Raw genomic sequence first — 17,693 nt, 5'->3', positions numbered from 1 at the left:
CTCTTGCTATTTCAAGAGAGGTGTTCGTAAACTTTTTATGTAGCCTTCTTAGTACACGTGAGCACTTATTTACTTGGTGAGCCCAAGGCTCTTTTCTCTCTCTTTGAGCCCACAAGCCACCATGTGGCAATGGCACAACAACTTTTTTTTAAAAAAATGACATCGCCGTGAAAAGCTCTATAAAAGCTACTTAAAAATAAAAGCATCATGCGCTGTTGTATAAAAGAAAAATTACTCTGCACTATGCACAATCAAAAGCAAGAGGTAGAAGCAGTTTGAAATTCACTGTTCGTGATTGGAAGCCAGAGGCAGAAAGTTCACTCTCCACAATCAGAAGCCAGCGGCAGAAACAATTCAAAATTCTCCAGGTTTGTCTTGTCTCTGGCTACTCTTTGAGAGAGAGAGAGAGAGAGAGAGAGAGAGATTCCATGCAGCAGGAAGAGGAAGCCTCAGAAACCCGTGCATGGAATCTGTCAAAACAACCCACAAATGAAGTGAATCAACCAGCTCGCGTATCCAAAAACAACGTCCCCAAACAAAGTGAAGCAACCAGCCGGCGTATCTGTTGGGTGGTGTCTGTAGACACTCCACGAAGGGCGTACTGTACTCTGCATGTCTCCTTTCTCAAGAACAAAAACTTGTTTTTTGCTTCCTGAGCTAGACTCGTAGGTCCCCAAATTTGACTAATCTGGAAAGTCCATAACCGTAGTCTCCTTTAGCTTAGGTCAGGTCCTAATTCTCATTCATACCTACCTTATCACCATGTTTAATGACAAGGGGCCATGCCCATGCATTTAGTCCCCTACCATCCACAAGACGTCTCCTCAAAAGATTCCATCCTCATACTATATGGCTCCCTGGGGTTAGGAGACCTTAAGACCCTAAGAAATGATGTCAAATCACAGGGTCAGGTGGTAGTGAATGGTCTCTCCTGAAAGAGCTCCCAAAAGAGCCCACCCCTCCCCCAAAAGAGCACATCAACGTCATCCAAAGACCAAAGTTTCTCAACCTTCAAAAGAGCTATGCCTTGAAAACTACCAAACTCATACGCATGCGTAGAATGGACCACAAACCCACTATAGTGCACATCACAACAAGCGTACTCCTCATGAGTTGCCTCTCGATGATCGTATATCCAACGGTTCCATCTGCCCCGACAATGACTAAGTGTTGAGTGCATCACCAATTCCACCCACCACTTGCTCGAGAGCCTGCTCTCAACTAGCCATTGCAATTAGGTGTATGCAAAGAATCCCTCAGCGACAATCCAACTAGAAGAGCATTGCAATCAGGCCCACATTGTACCATCATGAAGGAGAAATCACACCGGAAACAGAAAGTTGGCTATAACATAAGATAGGACAAGAATTTGATGGTGTTGAGAAGAGGAAGATAGTGCAATTTTAGCAAGTAAAAATCTACCAAGAAGCACTCGTAACTCTTTATGTACCAGACCTTACATAGAACATTAAATTTGATAGGTTACTCTTTATGATTAATCAATATGATACATCTCATGTTTTTATCTTATTGCGTCTTTTGTGTCTAGCAGGGAGAAAATATATTCAAAACAATGAACATTTCAATTGCACAAGTGCAACTCAAGTTGCAGTACACTGTAAGGTTTGTTATCTGCATCCAATTCCCCATGACTATGCGTTTGCTTGGCGCAACACATTAACACTACAGGGCAAGGTGCATCTTCCGTTTCTTATAACTTTTGGAGAGACCACAGTGCCAGCTTTCCACCATATTTTTGTATGGCACTTCTGCATGACGTGCACTATATACTTTGCAATTTCAATCTGTGACATTTCATTGCATGACATAATGTTTAACTATTCACATTCCTTTCTTGTAGCTTGACTCAAATATTGTCTTGTAGAGTGGATAATTGAAAAGTAGTAGTACAACATTGCAGGTCAGTAAAGCCCTTCATTTCATGTAGTAATTGATCGTTATTGTTTTATCCATTTCCATGTTTTCTAACCAGTACATGCTCAATCTCGATCATCAAATCTATGTATCAAATAGATACACACTTATTCTCTCATAGATACTTGATGTCAATGTGGATATGTTTTGTATCTTCTATAGTGACGTCCACCAAGCAAGACTATTTTAATAAGTGCTTACTTTTGTTACATGAAATAACCTTTTAAAAAGACTTTCAAAAACTAAAGCGACTTTTAAAATGAATATTTTTAAGCTTTGGCTTTTCCAGGCACTGTATCTGCTTTTTGATTCCCAAAATCTAGTGAGAGATTTTTTTTTTGCTTTTAGACCATGAGAGAGAATAATTTCTTTTCTAGAGAGAGTGTCCACCAACTGCTTCCTAGAGAGATAAAATGTACACCCCCTCACAATATGGGTACCGGGTGAAAGCTCTTTGCACCACGATTCTAGAGAGAGATAAATCACGGACATCAACTGAAGAAAGAGAAAGATATCATTGATCCTTTATACTGAGACTCACTGAGCATTTACCATGCCAGTCTCACCTGCATAAAACATACAAGTTAGCATGCACATTCATAAACATTCCCAGACGTCCACCGATGCAACACAAACATAAAAACATAAATATGCAATGAACTGTTCTCCTTGTGATACCCAGTATCACAAGGTCTAGGAGTCCATCTTCCTTTAGGGCTTGTTCCTAGAAGACTAAGTACCTTATTCTACTACTTGTAGAATACCATAGTCCTGCCACCAAGTGTTCCAGCCACGATGTAAGACTTTACACCAGAAACACTTAATAAAAAAGATTCCTCCAATTTCACATGTTACAAAATATTTAAATTAGGTCATTTCACTTTTAAAGTTCAAGACCCCTAAATTGGCAACACATACTAGAAGAGAAACCTCAAAAAGGAAACGAAGAAATCGTCTGACATCCAAATTTGCCTTATGAACAAGGCGTTCATCAATCAAATCATAGAAGCTACTAGAATCAAAGAACACTTTAGCTTCCACACCATTGAACCATTCAACTCGATACTATATGTAAGCATGCCACAAAAATCTCTAGGATGCACTACTTCCTCTACTGGGATAGGTGCAACTGAATTCTCCTGAGTGGAGCTACTAGGCTCACCACCTAAGGTAGTACTCAAGTTAGGACACTTTCGCTTCATATGCCCTAAAATGTGGCATTGGAAGCAACAACCGTCCTTAAGAGTACAATGCTATTTCATCTTTAGTGAGTCTACCACCTAAGATTCCTTTAGAAATTTTTTGTTCCAACGTAAGTGGTGGCTCTGTCAAATTAGCAAGAGATGATTTTTCTTTTCCTTTAATTTTGTTCCTTTCTTGAGAGAGATGACTATTGTCAACTTGAGATTCAGACTTACTATACCGTTACCTTTGGTTTTGGTCTTCTCGGGCTCCTTGTTGCTCTTCAACTTGTCACGATTCTGCTTCATCTCTTGGAATTGAGCCAATAAAAAAGTTTCAGCCAAAGTCTTCAAACAACTAGTTTGCACATCAAACTTGATTAGATGATCAAGACCAAAACAAAAAGCCTCTAAGAGCTCTTGGTTGGTCTTCTGCAATGGAAGACCCACCTGCATCACTTTCTTAGAGTAAGACATGACAAGTGAACCATTTTGCCTAATTGCATGAAAACAAGCTTTCAAGACCTCTTGAAAGTCATCCCACTTATAAGTAAGGGGGGACTCAGAAAGTCATCTCTCATGCTCACTTCTTTTCTTAACCATTCCTCATACCATAGAATGGCATTCCCAGTCCAATGCATTGATGTCAATAGCACTTTGTTAGTATCTGTCTTGTTCTGAACTTGAAAATAAGTAGTAAATTGATGCAAAAAGAATGAACAACAGTAGCATCTAACTTACCATTATAGTTACTAAAATCGATCTTTTATGGAATAGGTGCAATCGAGGCTCTAGACACCCTGGTGTTGGCCTCTACAATGGGAGATACTAACTTGGTGTAGTCGATGTTGAGTGAAGAGTGAGACATCATCAACACCGAAGACAATCGCCTCTAGTCTTCTCCTACTCTGCTTCTAAGGCAATATGCCATCGCGCGGGATTCACCATGGAAAACTTATCACACCACGTAAATGCAGGGGAGGGGGATTTTTTCACAGTTTACATAAGCGTATAAGTTAGGGGTGGGCCACCAATAATTTATCTTCCAAACTTAAAAATAAGGGAGGGGGGTCTCATATTTTGGGGGAGGGAGGGGGGGGGGGGGGGGGGGGAGACCTGACCCGGGCACTAGAACTCGGATGAATTTAGGGGAAGTTTTTCTATCGAGTCACACATCAGTTTTTACATCAAGCCAGTCCTAGATAAGGACTGATTTGGAGCACGTCAAGGGTTAATTTACACTAGCGTTGGATGGGTCAAAATTGGACGAGCAGCCAAAGTGCAGGCTGATCCATCACATAGTTTGAAAGTCAAACTAAGACAGATTGAAGGTACATCTAGTTATCAACAGAAGTGGTTCCTTAGTACGTTGTCAGTCACTATGCTACACACTCTTTGATTAGTTTTACTCATTTAGATCATATGAGACCTAAATTTTATATGTAAGATAGAGGTATGATAGTTTTATTCATTGATTGTCGTATAAGCGTAGAAAGGGGGGTCATATTCCCTAATATGAGTTTTATATAGGGGTTTTATCAAAGTTGTCTGCTCGCAGGTGGCATCCCATTTTTTATATAGAGTGAATCCCCTGGGTACACCATGCTTCTTTCTCTACTTCCATGGCTAGGCGCTTAGCTTGTTTCTTTGATTCCATGGCTAGGCCTTGAGCTTTGCATTGTCCTTCCACGGTCAATCCTTCCACAGTCAACCTCTTGGCTTCCATGGATAAGCGCTTTTCTTCTAGGAAAATATGCTCGTCCTCTTTGGCTACTTCAATGTCTTTCTAAGTCTAGATAGCCGTCCGTTTGTCCTCGAACCGCATCATCATCTCCATCATGGTCTGTATCATATCATACGTAGCTATAGGACAGGAGGAAGGGGCTATAGGATAGGGAGGAGAATGAGGGAGGGAGGGAGGATCAGGCAAACTAGAAATCCTTGTCCAGGAGGGGTTCTTCTTACTAAAGAATGGCTTCCAAAGGAGATACTTATGCTTGGATTTATTCCTTTGAGGGTGCTTGTACTTGGGGTATTGGGGATTTTTGGGGCGTAGTTATAGGGAATGACCATTTTGAGGTCTTCGTTCCCCGTTCTCATTCCAACTTCCTGTTTTGAATCCTCGTTCCATGTTCCATACATGAGTGTCCATAACAGGGTGTCACGAGGACATGGTCACCATGAAGCGCGTTTCGACAGGAGTGAAACATGAAACGGGATGTATGTACATATGTGTGTGTATATATGTATGTATGTGTGTGGGCATGCTTGTATACATACGTATATGTATGTATGGTTGATATATATCCACAATGAATAACCGTGGTACAGTTGGATTCTATATGTGTAGTTGCATATGTATTATTCATGGCACTAGTGATACCATATACATGTTTATACCTTGCCAATACTCTTTGTATATAGAATAATTTACTTAATGGCATTTTGGTCACACGTTTCACCAAGTTCTTGTTTAGGACTGAAACACTTCAGGATCAAATCACCAAAGTTAGCGGCTTTACCCTCTTCAGTAGCTTCCCACCCTCAACAACATCTATTGTAAATTTCCACCCCCTCTCTCCCAATAAGCTAGCTATGGCTAGCAAAAGTGGAGTTTTTCCTTCCCCTCTACCCCATCCACTCTCTCTCCTCCAACCTCTCTTATTAGGCTCTTAATCTGGCTCACACACCTAAACTTTCAAATTCTGGCTTAAACATTCCTCCCCCCCTCCCTCTCCTTCAAATTTTGGTGTTTCCCTCCTCTCAATAAAAATTAAAGAATATTGTTTGAAATTTTCAAATTTAAAAAAGAGAGAGAGAGAGAGAGAGAGAGAGAGGAGGGGGATATTAAGATTACACTTGGTTACAACTAAAATAATCACCTTCACTTGATTAACATAATTGAGCATGTTCACAAAACTAGAGAGAAGAAGAGGGGGGAGAGAGAGATGAATGGATTACATGACCAAAAAACTTCATAACTACAAAATGTTTATGAATCATCTTCCAAAAGATCCCTACATGAGGCATCATCAAATTCTAAGTCCATGGCTCCTAAATAAATAAAGAGAGAAATGAATTGTCATTTGTGGATGCGTTGGCTTTATCATCTTTGAATTCGTCATCCTCCATCTCATCATCTTCATCATCATGACAATCATCCTCGCTAACGCTTTCCGCCGTCGGACTTGATTCATCGACCTCCCTCTCCTCTGTCTCCACCTCATCCAAAGTGAGAGGTGGAAGAGGGTTGAAGATGGTCTCCACTTCACTAGTGGAAAAAATGGTTCTCCCTTGAGGTGTTACGAGAATTACAAACGAAAGTTCTAGTTGGTGGATTGTCAGGATATAGATGACCTATAAAAGAGAAGCTCGAAGTGAGTAACATTGGTATAATTAATGCTACAAGTAAACAAGAATAAAAAAGGTACATGTCACTCACCTGCTCACAATTGTGTAGTAAAACTAAGTTGTCATACCTCCCTGTGTGATACACACTAGAGTCCACCTTGTAGAGGCCATTCTCATGTCGTCTAGACACATTTGCAAACCACTTGCACTCGAAGATGAAGGTATGAAAGGCTCTAAAATTAACCTTTAGTATTCTTTCAATAGTTCTGCAGTACCTGGCTTCATCACTGCCTGTGTCAAAGTTGCCCTTGATGGCACAATCCATGGTGGCTTTACACTCGTCAATGTGGCGCGTATGAAAGTGATGACCCTTTGACTACATATAGTTAAAGGAAAGGCACTACAAAATAGGAGAATATCTTTTATCAAATACAAATTAAAGATAATTTCAAGAATTCTTTTTATAATATGGTTTAGGTATATGAGTACTCTACCTTTGGTATGCAGCCTCATGCATACTCCCATTCTTTGTTGGTGATGTCTTCTGTGCACGCTTTTGATTTGTTCATTCTCTCATAAATCCACTCCACACTAATGAGATCTAGGAAACATGCCAGGTATCTAGGCACTAGGGGTGCCCTCCTCCCTCCATGTGCTGGTTTCCTTGCTTCTCTCTCTTGCAAACGCCTTGCCTTTGCCACTATCCACAAGTCCACCCACTTGGTCATAATCTTTGCATCAAGAATACAAAAGTTATTGATGACTTGGAATATATTCCTATCCATGTTAAGTAGTTTTTCCTTCCACTTGGCAACTGTGAAGTCATCCTTGCATCTTCCTCGTCTGACCACATGTGAGGCATTGAAGGATCAACTTGTGCCAAAAACTCTGATATGTACACAAATGCCTCTTGCATGATCGACCCTTCGGCCATACATTCCTGGTTGAGACCGTAGCCGCACAAAATCTTTGAGAGTCTTTAAAAACCTCTCTAAAAAGAACATCCATTGTGCATGCACTACTCCACATATATCGTTCTTCTTCACCATGTGAACCAAGAGGTGAATTTGATTAAGAAGGACCGATCGAGAAAATGCATCTTCAACGGTACACATAATTTCTGTTGCAAGTGTTTGAGCAGCATGGATAGCATCTATTTCAATTTTCGTGGAGCTCACAAATGTGCAAGAAAACACGCAAGAATACACTAAGTGCTAGTTGAAATTATTGTGTACATAAAAAAGGTGTAGTTGAGTGGAGTCATGTGGTGTACCTTACTAGCTCTCCAAGTTTGAAAATGGCATCCCTGACTTTCTTGTCCCGAAATATACACATACTTACTGATAGAATGAACTACAATGTGAATCAAGGGAAGGGAAAGTGAGAGAAAGTCATATACACAAACTATAGATAGAATAGGGACATTTCCCAAAGCATCTTGTGTCAATCATGGGATTTCAACCCATATAATTGAACGCTTCAAACCTTCTTCACTTTTGTGAAAGCTCCCTTTAGCGACCTCATGTATCATGTTGGTGTGCGAATAGAATCAATGGTACCCTTCATTTTATCTAATTATTCTTTGGCTAACATCTATGGTGCTTTAGGAAGCACAATATTTCCATTGGGGCACGACGTGGAGTAGCAGAGGCAGAGAGACATTTCAATAGCTTGAAATTCTTCCTCGCACCCAAAGATTCCTTCTTGCCAATAATGTGGTCCCTTAGTGTTTGGGCTACATTCTTGAATATGTGCATGGGATTCAAGAGGTGTTGTATCTTTAAGTCCTTCCAATATAGAAGCCTTAAAAATATGGAGCACCTTGACATACCTTTTGGTGGACGACACGGAGCCAGATTGTTGTTATGGTGCTCTTCCCAAATGGTTGCCCAATATGTCATCATGAGCTTTAGAGGGGTCTTCCCATTGGCTGGAGCCTTGTTCTTGCTATGCCATTGGGGTAAGAAATGATGGTTGTTTGGATAGGTTACCTTGCTCAAGGCATCAGGCCTGTCTATCACCAACGATGGCCTGCAAGTAGGACATGCATTGTGCTAAGATGTGGACAACCTTGCATACATCTCATATTGTTAGATAGACGAGTAAACTAAAGGGAGAGAGAGAGAGATGAAAGAGGGTTACCAAAAATCTCTCCAAGCCCAGGATAGTCGTGCATAGTCCACATAAGGATTCTCCTCACAATGGCTTCTCTTCCCCCCTTTGCAAATGAGACATCCACAATAGGAATGCCTCTCCATAACTCCTCCAACTCCTCGATGAGGCACAAGCAAGGAAAGAAGTATATTGCCCTTCTTGGTTGTCTTCCATGGTGGAATATTGTAGTTGATGATCATCGCAGGCCAAGTGATCCATGAAGTAGACTTAGTGTGAAGGGGTTGACACCATCACTTGCTAACCCAAGCCTCAAGTGTCGAGGCTCCAACCCAAAATCTGGCCATTGAGTTTCGATGTGCCTCCATGCGAGTGACTCGGTAGGGACATGCATCATTCCATCATTTGAGTGGTGGTTGGCGTGCCATGCGAGAAGCTCCACGGTACACCTGTTGGGTATGCAAGCCCGGTAATGGTGTCTAGCTTGCTGTGGGAAACTCCCTTATAGCATGCAGGTGTAAGAGTTAGTTGCAAGTCAAGTTTGCATGGCCTTTTTGGCTTTATATACATTGTAAGGTTTTAGAATCAATTATCAATAAAGTATAGCGTGTGTTATTTTTTTGGTTTTGCTTCTTACTATGTCGACTCTCTCTCTCTCTCTCTCTCTCTCTCTCTCTCTCTCTCTCTCTCTCTCTCTCTCTCTCTCTCTCTCTCTCTCTCTCTCTCTCTCTCTCTCTCTCTCTCTCTCTCTCTCAGGTTCTCTTGCATATCATCTCCTCCACGCCATGGCTATTCTTAGGCGGCATCCCCCATAGCCTCGACCTCAACACATGGTATTAGAGCCCAAGTGGGCTGCCAAAGCAAGAAGAAGTCTAGGGCGTTGACAGGCAGGGAACACAAGACGCTGTAGTCAGACAAGCAAAGGGCATCGCCTCTCAAAATGTAGACCTTTTTGGGGGCATATTTGCAATAGAAATCAACAATTGTAGCGGCTACAGGCGGGTGAAGCTTCAAGGTGCAGACAGAGTGTTTCAGAACATTGTTCCTACCAAGTCTTAACGTCAATAGGGGACAACAGTTCTCACAAGCGTATCAAAACACTCCCAACACTCTCAAGCAATTCCTAAGCAATTTATCAGGTGGTGAATTGCCTCAAACGGTGCCATCTGCGTTGCACATGATGCTTTAGAAGAGCCAGTTGACTGCTGCAGAATGTTATTTTCACAAACCAAAGTTTTGATTAAAAATTTCCTAAGGAAGCTAGAGTTCACACATAGTGTGATGGTATACCATGATTATCCACGGTTACAAATCCTCAAATTTTTTGGTCAGTACCCTGGCCTTGGATGGTGATGCTAATGAAAGCATTACAACGACTCCAAAAATCAAAGCTTCTCGAGAAAGAAAGACAGAGGTGATTATTCAATGGTTTTGCTTCAAGCTAGAACTACGATATGCTCAAATACATCAATAAATGATACACATCTCATAAGGAGATCTCCTTCAGGAAGTCATACATGAGTATCTTCTTCACGAGTACAATACAAGTTTTTCAAACCCAGTTAAGTGTCATAGGTTTATTTCACACTTGGTATGTTGTCAATATCAACTTCAAAGACTTGTTGTAGCCTCTCGGTAGTCGCTTATTGTCATGCTATTTACTATCATGCTAAAAACTTTGTACGGGTTATAGACACTGCCATAAAAATATAATGGTAAGACCACCCTTGTTGTTTGGTCGAGTTCTGGTATGTCTCATGCTGATAGTTGTTTGAGGGAAGTACACACACACACCTATGTTATTGTCAAGGGGGGGACTTCTACTCATAGTTTCAGGTGATTGGACTCTGCCATGGTTTGTCCCGAGTCCATTGTCAGTGGTTTGGGCTTGAGGGGGGGTTGTTGGTTATGCAAGCCCAGTAATGGTGTCTACCATGCTGTGGGAAACTCCCTCATAGCATGCAGGTGTAAGAGTCAGTTGAAAGTCAAGTTTGCATGGCCTTTTTGGCTTTATATACATTGTACGGTTTTAGAATCAATTATCGATAAAGTATAGCGTGTGTTATTTTTTTGGTTTTGCTTCTTAATTTGTCGACTCTCTCTCTCTCTCTCTCTCTCTCTCTCTCTCTCTCTCTCTCTCTCTCTCTCTCTCTCTCTCTCTCTCTCTCTCTCTCTATCATCTCCTCCACGCCATGGCTATTATCAGGCGGCATCCCCCATAGCCTCGACCCCCACTACAAGAGGTACTTCACATTAGCGACGCTCGCAGTGCGATGCTTAAAAGTGAAAATCCACGGCGTGGCTAGTTTATTTGTAACTTAGCGACGCTCAAAGCGACACTGACAAGGGTAAAAAATAAAACAAGAGCGCCCAAAAACTCAGATCCCAGATCTGAGTTTTTGACACTCAAGCAACCAAAGATAACCCGCGCTCTCCCTCTCTCTCTCTTTCTTCTCCACACACACACACACACACAAGGAGAGGAAGGAGAGTCAGGTATGCTCCTTTCCTCTCGTCTCTCTCACTTTCCCTTCCCCTCTTTCTCTCTCTCTCTCTCTCTCTCTCTCACACACACACACACACACACACACACACACACACACACACACACATTGTGTTTGAGAGAGAGAGAGAGAGAGAGAGAGAGAGCACATGCATAAACAAAAAACACACACACACACACACATGCATAAACAAAGAATGCATACACACACACATTGAGAGAGGAAATGAGAGAGAGAGAGAGAGAGTGAGAGAGAGAAGAGAGAAGAAGAAGAGAGTTTGAACATCGTAGGAAAATATCCCAAGAGACCTTAAAGATCTAGACGACGAGGAGTTGAACTCAAGACCTTTTATTAAAGAGGGAAATGGCATAACCAATCTACCACACTTGGGTGATAGAAAGGTTATACCATTTTCCTCTTTTTATTCGCACACACACACACACACACACTCTCATACACACTCCCGAGAAGAAGAGAGTTTTAACATCGTAAGAAATTATTCCAAGAGACCTTAAAGATCTAGCCAATGAGGAGTTGAACTCAAGACCTGTTATTCAAGAGGGAAATGGCATAACCAATCTACCACACTTGGGTGATAGAAAGGTTATACCATTTTCCTCTTTTTATTAGCACACACACACACCCCCCCACACACACACCCAAGAAGAAGAGAGTTTTAACGTCATAGGAAACTATCCCAAGAGAACTTAAAGATCTAGTCGACGAGGAGTTGAACTCAAGACCTGTTGAACAAAGAGAAAGATAGAGAGAAAAAAAAGCCAAAGAGAGAGAGAGAGGGGGAGAAGACGAAAGAGAGAGGTAAGGGGAGGAAACAAAGAGAGAAAGAGATTATTTTAAAATTTCAATTAGATTAGGTTAGAATACATTTAGATTTATGTTTATGTTGAGTTTAAGATTACGTTAGATTTAGATTTATGTTAGATTAGATTTAGGTTTATTTAGGTCATATTAGATTAGATTTACGTTTATTTACGTTAGATTTAGATTTACGTTAGATTAGATTAGATTTAGGTTTACTTTGAGTTTAAGATTAAATTATATCTAGATTTATATTCGATGGACCATGCGGACCAACAATTTCACCTGCATGTTTGATTGTTGCTGCAGAGAGAGAGAGAGAGAGAGAGAGAGAGAGAGAGAGAGAGAGAGAGAGAGAGAGAGAGCGAGAGCGCCCGCGCGAGAGCAAACGACGAATTTGAAATTTAAAATGGTGTTATGAAGTGAGGCCCATTCACATCTACGCAACTAGTAGCCTCATTGGTATGTCTTTTACCCTTCAATGGAGCGAATCACCACATGTTCAATTAGGTGAGATTTAAGATTATATTTTGGATTGAGTTTTTATATTAGAGTCTACCTTCGAGATTACGGTAAAAAAATTAGAGTTAGACGAACTGTGATCCCTCTCTTCCTCTCTACGAATGCAACCTTAAGTTAGAAATCTTTCAACGGCATGATACTCAGATTGGAGGCCAACATGTGATGTGTTAGGTAATCCCTCGAATAAAGATCTACTGTGAAAAGATGTTAAGATGCTGTGAAATGCTACAGCTAGAAAAGAGACAAAGGGGTTTTGTCCACTACATGCACTATCATCTAGACGTGGGTGTGTAGATTTCTTATACCCACAAATATAGGCATTGACCAATAAAGACGAGATTATAACCCGGTGGTTCTGATCTTTGTGCACCTCTAGACCAAGGTGTGCGGGGATTGGACATGACTAGAGAATGTGACGTAGTTTACAGTGTGAACAAAGAGAGAGAGAGAGAGAGAGAGAGAGAGAGAGAGAGAGAGAGAGAGAGAGAGAGAGAGAGAGAGAGAGAGAGAGAGAGAGAGAGAGAGAGATAAAGACTGAGAATGCCAATAGAAGATTAAATTTTTTTTCCAGGTTATAAGGTTTTTACCCTCATTATGAGTAGTGACGAGGATGTGGGACCGTCCAACCGAAACACCTATCTCTCAACGAGGATCTTATGTCCTTGTAATCAATGCAACCATACTGTGCGACGGACAAGATGCGTAAACTTCTTTGCAGCACATTCACGAATTTGGCGAGTTCGATCCATCTATTATAGATTGAGTTGTTGCCAATTATAACTCGTCGGACTTTGACGCTGGCCAACATGCAACAATCTTGCAACCCAATAGACGTGTTCGCAGGCGCTTTGGTCAAGCATCATATGTGAGGCCAGAAGATGTATCCTTTGACAACTCGAGGGATGATCACGCAGACCACATTCCCAATGAGGTAATGTTTGAGCCTGAGATCGATGAAATGATCGAGACGATCATGGATTATAAAGGCTTATCTATCATGATATGAAAAGTGAAGCCGATACACCATTGTATGATGGAGCACGTGTACCTAGATTTTTAAGGCTCTCTTGGTTCTTCTCAACATGCAGACAAAGGTTGGATGGAGTGACACTAGTGTCACAACGCTTTTCAGGTGATCTACTACATTGCATTTACTTTAATACAAAATTCTAGATGTATAATGATCTGATAAATTTTTACACAAATGTACTGTTTTTTTTTTTTGTAGATTGCTCAAAGAGCACATACTGCCAGCTGATAATATGATGCCAGATTCCAGAGAGGAAGCAAGAAAGATTTTGTGAAACTTGGAGATGGATTACGATTCGATCCACGATTGTCCTAACGACTGCATTCTTTTTAGAGGGGAATACATAGACATGGAGAAGTGTCCGAAATGTGATTCCAAGAGATATCGAGTAGATTTCCACGGAACAAAATTCCACAAAAGGTTTTGCGACATTTTCCTCTGCTTCCTCACGTCAAGCATTTCTTCGAATGTAAGTCCATGGCCGCCCTACGATCATGGCATGAGGATAATAAATCTTTGGATGGTGTGCTACGGATTCCTGCAGATTGTGCAGCCTAGAAACATATAGATGAAACATGGTCGGATTTTGCCAGGGAAGCTCAAAATTTGCACCTAGGCCTGGCTATGGATGTCGTAAATCCATTTGGTCAAAGATCAACATCTTATAGTGTATGGCCCATTGTCATCGTCAACTACAACATTCCCCTGTGGTTGACTACGAAGAAGGGACGTCATTGCGTCATTGTATTTAATGGTTTTTGCATCCACTCCAGGTACGTATGCTCTAGTATGTTCTCACAAGCAGGGACGACGAGCACTGCGCTCCGAGTGGGATGGAGACTGAAGCTGCAATCGTGAAGCTGGTCTGCTCAATATAGATGCTGCTCAATATAGATGCTGCTCGTCCCACTGTTAGGTCTAGTTGATCGGGTGAAAAAGACACTAAGAAGAAATACTAATCCTTCTCAACGTCTCTTTCACCCGATCAATTAGATTTAGTGGTGGGGCAAGCAACTTCTATGAGCAGACCTTCACGATGCAGCTTCAGTCTCCATCGCACCCGAAGTGCAGTGGTTTTACAAATTCACAAAAATTCAACGAAATCTCTCTACACAGGAATTCCTCCCCCTTTATGAGTCCCCTCTCTCTCTTTCTCTCTCTCTCTCTCTCTCTCTCTACTTGTCCATGTTTTCTTCTCTATTCATTTAATATTAAGTTTAAATGTTCGTGTGTTCAATGCAGGTATGGATGATGAGGAGTTTCTGTCTTCTTTGTCACCCCAGCACAGACACTGGGACGTGGAGCGTCATCGCTCTAGAGCACCATCACACGTTCCTACTCCTTTAGCGTCTCCCTCTATTTCAGAGTATTCAGCGCACTCCGAAGCTTCGGTGTCGATGAGACGATCTTCACACTCCTCTAGGCACCGACGCTCTAGTGGTGGCGACGGTGGTGTTGTGGGGATGATGCCATCGATGCCTTGACACCGTCTCGTGTTTGACGAGGCTCTGTACCCTCCCCTTCTTTGCCTGCGCCCACACCAGCCACAACATCGCCATCTACACCAGGTTTTACACGGCTAATGGCCATTCCTAGCGACTACACACCACTAGCTACTCCTCCAGGAGTCACTCCAATCGACACTCCTCGCTTCGGGGCCCAGACTTCAGTGGAGACACCTGACGTCCGAACCCCCGTCAACATGCCGCTAAAGACCCCTGCCGGGACACCCAGGTTCACGCGTCACCAGCGAGAGGGCTTGCCTTACTTCGTTGACTTCAGCGGCGGCATCATCTTGGATGATGAAGGCAAGAAAGTGATCTTGCGCATGCGCGGTGTTTGCTCTCAGGTGTTTAAACACTACATACTAAACACTTGGGTTGAAGTACCAAGTGATTTAAAAGACAGAGTCATCAGCAGGCTGCATGATGAGTTTTTCATTCCAACACGGGATGATCCCTTCAATGAAGAGCCGATGAAGGTTCGAATGCGCGAATACTGCAAGCACAAGCATTCCGAAGTGCAAAGATAAATTAAGCATAGGTGGAACAGACCAGATTGGCTGGCCAAAGAATATTGAAAGAATGCGAAGAAAGCAACGCGCGAGAATCCCGATAAGTGGAAGCAACAAAAGGAGGCAGCCAGAGTGCGAGTAGAGACAGGGTGCGATTTTGTAAGTGTTTTTGCATTTCTCTTTAGGTTTGATAGTTTAGGGTTTAGAGGTTTTTAAATTCTAACATAATGGATTCTTTATATGTTTTGATAGTGGTCGATGACAGGACATGACCCTACACCGTACGAGCGCGACTACACATGCAAGAAGGGCTTAAATGCCCCGATGGACATTCTGAGTTTTCGCGCCAGCATGGTTAGTATTAGGGTTTACTCTTTTCTATTTGTTGTATTGTTTTATAAAGTATATGTTTATACTTACAGAAAGCTGTCTTATTGTTTTGTTTGCAGAATCCGATAGATATGTCGCTTGGATGCGATGAAACGTCTGATTAGATGACGTTGTCAGGAGTTTTTTGGAGCAAGGGATTGAGCATATGTACATACACATGCATGGTGCATCAAATAAAGAATTGCCCATTTTCCTTAGCCAGGTGGTTATGTGGGGCCCACATGTGTACAGGTAGGACAACATGTACATAGTGCATCGATTTTCACTATTACCAGTACCAGTGTGTTTTTTCTACAATAAGGAGGAGTTGGTAGCGCGTAAAACTTCTCGAGGAAGCTATCCGCGGGCCGACGACATGAGGTAAGCAGGTGCGTCAGATGGCATCTAGTGGCGTCAGGAGGCCGAACGGGGTCAATACTTGCACGCGGAGAAGTACGGACACAACGTGGGTGTTTGCTTGTGAGAATTATGGAGAAAGGTCATCATGAGGACCTTTTTTTTGGGTCCACTTCACGTGGTGGCGAGATGCATTATTGGAAAAAAGCTGAGTGCCAGGTGTGCGGATGATGCAAAAAGGTGACAACTATGCACTGCGAGGTCAGTTTTTGGCTTGTTCGGGGTCCGTTTGAGGTCATCTAAAAGGCCAAGGGTGCCCAACTAATAAAGCTAAGTGTGGGAACTGAAAAAACAAAGAGAAGACCAGAAAAAACGTGGAGAAGAGAGGAGGAACAGCCGCAGGTGTGTTTTTGCTCATTTTGGAGCCTGTTTTGGCCGTAAACTGCTCATCCGAGGTCGGATTTGAGCACTTTGACATTGTAGACTAGGGTTTTGGGCCGTTCCGGACGCGATGGCGCTGTCCATTTTGCTAAATTCCTCACTCTTTTTATGCTGTTTTTCTGTGTAAGTTTCTCTTATGAGCGAAGTTTCCGCTCCAGTTTGTGATTATATCTGGCTTATTTTACCCATACTGTGTGAGCTATTTGCCCCATTGGTTTTGGCCCAAGCTCAATTGTATCTAAACATCAGAAATTCTCCTATTTTGAGCTGAGTTTTTTGGGTGTGTGTGTGTGTGTGTGTGTGTGTGTGTGTGTGTGTGTGTGTGGAGTGGGTAAGTGGATAGTCTCTCTCCTCTCACTCCAGAGGTGTGTTCCCTGTCTCGGCCAGGCTGGTTGTGTAAGCCGAGTGGTGCCCCATAGTGTGTGTGTGTATCATTCCAAGAGTGTGTGTCGGGTCGTTATAGAGGCGGTGTGTGTGTTTTCATCCCGCTCACATTCTTTTGGTGCCCCCACGGAGGATCTTCTTCGAGTACCTTCTACTTCGAGCTTCGAGCTTCGGGATTACAGGTTGCAGGTCGCAGATTATAGGTTACAGGTTACAGGTTACAGGGACATGTGCACGTACAGGTGATTCACACAGGTATAGGTAGCTGGAGTACAGTGATATACTAGCAGTGATGTCACTTGCAGTTGTTGTGGGTATGCATCACTTGGCGCCTATTTGAGCGCATTGTCTGTTGGATTGTACGTTACTTGTGGAAACTGCCATTGTACGCATTTGTGGAGCCATACTTGGTTGTATTTGGCAGTCCCAGCCATTTCAGAGACTTGGTCTGGAGGATAGTCATTTCTGAGACTTGACTATACGCGATTTGCATTAGCCTTCGTGTGAGGGTCGATAGCGTGAGGTTTTTATTGAGCTGGGGGATTCTCAAATGTGGAGATCCTTTCCGTGATACAGGTAGCTGGAGCACCCTTTTTGTGACCTCGCCATAGGCTATGTACTAGTGAGTCCTACTTGATGCTCGGGTTCTATTGTTGATAGTTTATGCATACATA

General features: G+C 42.3%; 1 long non-coding RNA gene across 1 annotated transcript; it reads left to right on the top strand.

Moving 5' to 3' along the window:
* The first annotated feature begins 251 nt into the window (after positions 1–251).
* On the top strand, positions 252–1,847 carry LOC147457330 (uncharacterized). The gene is made up of 2 exons (XR_015188280.1): positions 252–368; positions 1,553–1,847. It is a non-coding gene; the product is annotated as an uncharacterized LOC147457330 (long non-coding RNA).
* The last annotated feature ends 15,846 nt before the right edge of the window (positions 1,848–17,693 follow it).

Source organism: Adiantum capillus-veneris, chromosome 5 (assembly GCF_014529385.1).
Source record: "Adiantum capillus-veneris isolate H3 chromosome 5, ASM1452938v2, whole genome shotgun sequence".
NCBI classification, from domain to species: Eukaryota; Viridiplantae; Streptophyta; class Polypodiopsida; order Polypodiales; family Pteridaceae; genus Adiantum; species Adiantum capillus-veneris.
The sequence above is the reverse complement of the archived record's forward strand: the minus strand, read 5'-3'. Positions and strand labels throughout refer to the sequence as shown.